This window comes from Triticum aestivum, chromosome 1A (assembly GCF_018294505.1).
Source record: "Triticum aestivum cultivar Chinese Spring chromosome 1A, IWGSC CS RefSeq v2.1, whole genome shotgun sequence".
Lineage (NCBI taxonomy): Eukaryota > Viridiplantae > Streptophyta > Magnoliopsida > Poales > Poaceae > Triticum > Triticum aestivum.
This window is the reverse complement of record NC_057794.1, coordinates 121,323,208-121,329,605: the sequence shown is the minus strand read 5'-3', so window position 1 is coordinate 121,329,605 and position 6,398 is coordinate 121,323,208. Positions and strand designations below refer to the sequence as shown.

Genomic DNA, 6,398 nt, shown 5'->3' with positions numbered 1-6,398 from the left:
GATCTTAAGATGATGAGTGTTTACCCTAGCTTTATGAATATTGTTAAGGAACCAATTGCTACAAGTGAATTTCTTGATTTCTTACCTAGGAGTGTGATTACCAATAAACCCAAAGAACCTCCTAGGGGTTATAAGTGTGCAATTGAATAGTTGAATACAAAAGATGACAATACCAATATCTATGTTTTATGCCTAGCTAGGGGCGTTAAACAATAGCGCTTGTTGCGAGGCAACCAAATTTTATTTTGTGTTTTTTGTGTTTGGTTCTGTTTTTCAATAAATACACATTATTACTTCTATAGTGATTGCGTTTTGGTGTTTTATTTAGTGTTTGAGCCAAGAAAGACCTTTGGGATGGTCTATGGTGACAGTTGATTTGATCTTGCTGAAAAACAAAAACTTTTGCCCTCATTGCCAGTATTTTAAAAAAATAACAAAAACATGATTTTGATCTGAATTGTTTACAAATCGCCTAGCTTTTCCTATTTTTCAGAATTGTTGGAGTTACAGAAGTATATGAAGTTTTCAGATTGCTACAGACTGTTTTGTTTTGACAGATTCTGTTTTCTATGTGTTGTTTGCTTATTTTGATGAATCTATGGGTAGTATTGGGGGGTATGAACCATGGAGAAGTTGGAATACAGTAGATATAACACCAATATAAATTTAGAATGAGTTCACAACAGTACCTAAAGTGGTGTTTTATTTTATTATACAAACGAATCTCATGAGTTTTCTGTTGAGTTTTGTGTTGTGAAGTTTTCAAGTTTTGGGTAAAGATTTGATGGACTATGGAATAAGGAGTGGAAAGAGCCTAAGCTTGGGGATGCCCAAGGCACCCCAAGGTAATATCCAGGACAACCAAGAATCTAAGTCTGGGGATGCCCCGGATGGCATCCCCTCTTTCGTCTTTGTTCCGTCGGTAAATTTACTTGAGGATATATTTTTATTCACCACATGATATGTGTTTTGCTTGGATCGTCTTGTATGATATGAGTCTTTTCTTTTTAGTTTGCCACAATCACCCTTGCTGTACACACCTTTTGAGTGGGACACTCATTAATCGTGAATTTATTAGAATACTCTATGTGCTTCACTTATATCTTTTGTGCTAGGCAGTTTGCTCTAGTGCTTCACTTATATCTTTTTAGAGCACGGTGGTGGTTTTATTTTATAGAAATTGTTGAACTCTCATGCTTCACTTATATTATTTTGATAGTCTTTAAATAACATGGTAATTTGCTTAGGTTATGAATTTAGTCCTAATATGATGGGCATCCAAGAGGGATATAATAAAAACTTTCGTATAAAGAGCATTGAATACTATGAGAAGTTTGATTCCTTATGATTGTTTTGAGATATAAATATGGTGATATTAGAGTCATGCTAGTTAGTAAGTGTGGATTGATAAAAATACTTGCGTGAAAGTTCACGATTCCTGTAGCATGCACGTATGATGAACCGTTATGTGATGAAGTCAGAGCATGATTTATTTTTTTGATTGTCTTCCTTATGAGTGGCGGTCGGGGATGAGCGATGGTCTTTTCCTACCAATCTATCCCCCTAGGAGCATGCATGTAGTACTTTGTTTCGATGACTAATATTTTTTTGCAATAAGTATGTGAGTTCTTTATGACTAATGTTGAGTCCGTGGATTATACGCACTCTCACCCTTCCACCATTGCTAGCCTCTCTAGTACCGCGCAATTTTCGCCAGTGCATTAAACCCACCATATACCCTTCCTCAAAACAGCAACCATACCTACCTATTATGGCATTTCCATAGCCATTTCGAGATATATTACCATGCAACTTCCACCATTCCGTTTATTATGACACGCACCATCATTGTCATATTGCTTTGCATGATCGTAAGATAGCTAGCATGATGTTTTCATGGCTTGTCCGTTTTTATGTCATTTGCTACGCTAGATCATTGCACATCCCGGTACACCGTCAGAGGCATTCATATAGAGTCATATTTTGTTATAGTATCGAGTTGTAAGTAAATAAAAGTGTGATGATCATCATTATTGGAGCATTGTCCCATGTGAGGAAAATATGATGGAAGCTATGATTTCCTCACAAGTTGGGATGAGTATCCGGACTTTATAAAAAATATAAGAGGCCAAAGAAGCCCAAATAAAAGAAAAGAGGCCAAAGAAGCCCAACAAAAAATGAGAGAAAAGAGAGAAGGGACAATGTTACTATCCTTTTTCCACACTTGTGCTTCAAAGTAGCACAATGTTCTTCATGGTAGAGAGTCTCCTATTTTGTCACTTTCATATACTAGTGGGAATTTTTCATTATAGAACTTGGCTTGTATATTCCAATGATGGGCTTCCTCAAATTGCCCTAGGTCTTTGTGAGCAAGCGAGTTGGATGCACACCCACTTGATTTCTTTTTGAGCTTTCATACACTTATAGCTCTAGTGCATCTGTTGCATGGCAATCCCTACTAAGGATGGCAATTTTATCCATGGATATGGATACCCGCGGATATCCGACCTGAATGGACATGGTTTGGATACAATTTTATACCCATGGACAACGTCCAAACCCGACCCCATTAATTGTGGATAGGGCATGGCATAAATTTATACCCATGGATATACCCGAACCCGGCCCGTAAGTATATACCTTGTCAGCTTTTCTTTATTATAATAAAAAAGCAAAGGAAATTTCACTAATCCCCACTTAGGAATTACTCCACCGCTCCTTCCCATTTTTATCTCCTTGGTAAATGACTTGTGAATCATCATTAAATATCTTCTCGTCTCCTCGACTCTTACTCCTGTGGACCTAGATATAGCCTGCGTCGCCATCCACATGTGGTGCCGCACTACAGCTAGTCAGCTAGCCACTCATCGGGAAGGTGGCTGGCCAAGTCCATCTCCATAGATCCACCCCACATCTCCATCTCCATAGATCCACCACACTCCTCCATCTAAGCATTTCCAAGCACGCAAGATACCACTAGTTCACATGTGCGGCAACGAGGTGGAGCACGACGATGCAGCGTGAGGCAGGGCACACAGCCAGGAGTATGGCGGCGTCACCGAGGTGGAGCGAGGCCGACGTAGAGGGCGACGAGGAGTAGGACCGCGTCATGGAGGTGACAACCACACCAAACAACCAACCATCAGGGTAAGTTTTTTTCCTTCTGCTCGTGTACATCTAGTCCTCTTGTGCATGGATGTGCATGACGTACGTGCTTGCATGACTTTGTATTATTAGTAATTGGAGTAGAGACTAAGAGATTCGCAGTGGTCAATTTATGTTTGTTAGTTGGTGGTAGTAAAAAAATGGAGTTTACAAGATGACCTGATCTGTATTCTGTTGCATTCAATTTCAGTCAGATTTGACTACATATCTCACTAAAAATTAATATCTGACTGCAAATCAGAGAACAAGAGATTGTAGTGGTCAATTTCAGTCGATTATACTTTTCTACGCATGACCTGATCTATATATATATATATATATATATATGCATCTTAATTAATAATTCTTGTTTACCAAATCAGTCAGTTCATTTTCGAATTTCAATCAAGTGGGTTACGAAAGATCTCACAGTCCCTTGCTTTAGCTATTTCTTAATTTGGTTGTAAAAATTTCATTTTAGGTACAGAATTTGTACGGTTCATACATTACGAACGTGGTTCCATTTTAATTGAAATGGAAGACTTTCTTCATTGTATAGGGCAATGGCTTCTCATGATGGAGCACAAGGCGATTCCTGGGTTATCGTTGGGAATTTTTTTACTGAGTGTTCCTTCATCACCTAAATGTTGCATAAAGGGATAGCAACTCCCCTCTCTTTGCGGCATTTCAAAGTGTTCTTGATGATGAAGAAGAAACTATGGTGACATATTCCACTCATTATAGTTGATTTTTACATGATACAATATTTGTTTTTTTCCATGTTTTCAATTATTGTTCTTATGATCTGTTCACATCAAGGATGCATCTGAGTCTATCATAACTGAAGATTAGTCCGCCATGCGCTGAAGAAAGAAGATGATGCCTAAAATAATACCTTTTTCATTCATAATGAGAACTATGATGTCCATATGTCTCCTGGTTTTACTTGGCATTATTTAATGTTGGACTATTCATATGTCATTTTGTAAGAAACTAAGACTGAGAAATTATGTTGTGAGCATTTGAAAACTTATTTAATGTTGTGCTGTTGTGCAATGCCATTTTAAGAGAATCTGAGTCTTCATTCGAATGTTGTGCCATGTTATGCAATTTTTCAAGGTATTATGTATATGTGTTTATAGGACCCGATGGATATCCATCGGGTTTGGACATGGACATAATTTTTTGCCCACGGGTTTTTTCATGGATGGGCAAAGAATATCCTCGTGGATCCGGATATGGATTTGATATTGTTCAACCCGGGCCGAACCCGATCCATTGCCATCCTTAATCCCTACTCACTCACATTGATATCTATTGATGGACATCTCCATAGCCCGTTAATACGCCTAGTTGATGTGAGAATTTCTCCTTCTTTTTGTCTTCTCCACAACCAACATATCCATGGCTCATGCTCATGTATTGCATGAAAGTTGAAAAAGATTGAGAACACTAAAAGTATAAAACAATTGCTTGGCTTGTCATCGGGGTTGTGCATGATGAAATACTTTGTGTGATTGATACGTCTCCAATGTATCTATAATTTTTAATTGTTCCATGCTATTATATTATCTGTTTTGGATGTTTATGGGCTTTATTATACACTTTTATATTATTTTTGGGACTAACCTATTAACCGGAGGCCCAGCCCAAATTGTTGTTTTCTTGCCTATTTCAGTGTTTCGAAGAAAAGGAATATCAAATGGAGTCCAAACATAATGAAACCTTCGGGAGAGTTATTTTTGGAACTGAAGCAATCCAGGAGACTTAGAGTAGACGTCAAGGAAGCTTCGAGGAGGCCATGAGGCAGGGAGGTGCACCCCCACCCTCGTGGCTCCCCTGACCGACTTCTTTCGCCTATATATGTCCATATACCCTAAAAACATCAGGGAACACAATAGATCGGGAGTTCCGCCGCCAGAAGCCTCCGTAGCCACCAAAAACCAATCTAGACTCGTTCCGGCACCCTACCGAAGGGGGAAATCCCTCTCCGATGGCCATCTTCATCATCCTAGCGCTCTCCATGACGAGGAGGGAGTAGTTCACCCTCGGGGCTGTGGGTATGTACCAGTAGCTATGTGTTTGATCTCTCTCTCTCTCTCTTTCTCTCTCTCTCTCTCGTGTTCTTGAGTTAGCACGATCTTGATGTATCGCGAGCTTTGCTATTATAGTTGGATCTTATGATGTTTCTCCCCCTCTACTCTCTTGTGATGAATTGAGTTTTCCCTTTGAAGTTATCTTATCGGATTGAGTCTTTAAGGAAACACTTGATGTATGTCTTGCATGTGCTTATCTGTGGTGACAATGGGATACCATGTGATCCACTTGATGTATGTTTTGGTGATCAACTTGCGAGTTCCGTGACCTCGTGAACTTATTCATAGGGGTTGGCACATGTTTTCGTCTTGACTCTCCGGTAGAAACTTTTGGGCACTCTTTGAAGTTTTTTGTGTTGGTTGAATAGATGAATCTGAGATTGTGTGATGCATATCGTATAATCATGCCCACGGATACTTGAGGTGACATTGGAGTATCTAGGTGACATTAGGGTTTTGGTTGATTTGTGTCTTAAGGTGTTATTCTAGTATGAACTCTATGATAGATTGAACGGAAAGAATAGCTTCGTGTTATTTTACTATGGACTCTTGAATAGATCTATCGAAAGGATAACTTTGAGGTGGTTTCATACCCTACCATAATCTCTTCGTTTGTTCTCCGCTATTAGTGACTTTGGAGTGACTCTTTGTTGCATGTTGAGGGATAGTTATATGATCCAATTATGTTATTATTGTTGAGAGGACTTGCACTAGTGAAAGTATGAACCCTAGGCCTTGTTTCAACACATTGTAATACCATTTGTGCTCACTTTTATCATTAGTTACCTTGCTGTTTTTATATTTTCAGATTACAAATACTCATATCTATCATCCATATTGCACTTGTATCACCATCTCTTCGCTGAACTAGTGCACCTATACAATTTACCATTGTATTGGGTGTGTTGGGGACACAAGAGACTCTTTGTTATTTGGTTGCAAGGTTGTTCCTCCCACGGATTGATAAACCTTAGGTCATCCACTTGAGGGAAATTTGCTACCGTCCTACAAACCTCTGCACTTGGAGGCCCAACAATGTCTACAAGAAGAAGGTTGTGTAGTAGACGTCAAGCTCTTTTCTGGCGCTGTTGCCGGGGAGGTCAGCACTTGAAGGCATGTCTTTAGATCTTGCAATCGAATCTTTTTGTTTCTTGTTTT

General features: G+C 39.1%; 1 long non-coding RNA gene across 1 annotated transcript; it reads left to right on the top strand.

Moving 5' to 3' along the window:
• The first annotated feature begins 2,843 nt into the window (after nt 1–2,843).
• Nucleotides 2,844–4,216, top strand: LOC123106287 (uncharacterized). Its single transcript, XR_006451298.1, has 2 exons — nt 2,844–3,147; nt 3,704–4,216. It is a non-coding gene; the product is annotated as an uncharacterized lncRNA (long non-coding RNA).
• The last annotated feature ends 2,182 nt before the right edge of the window (nt 4,217–6,398 follow it).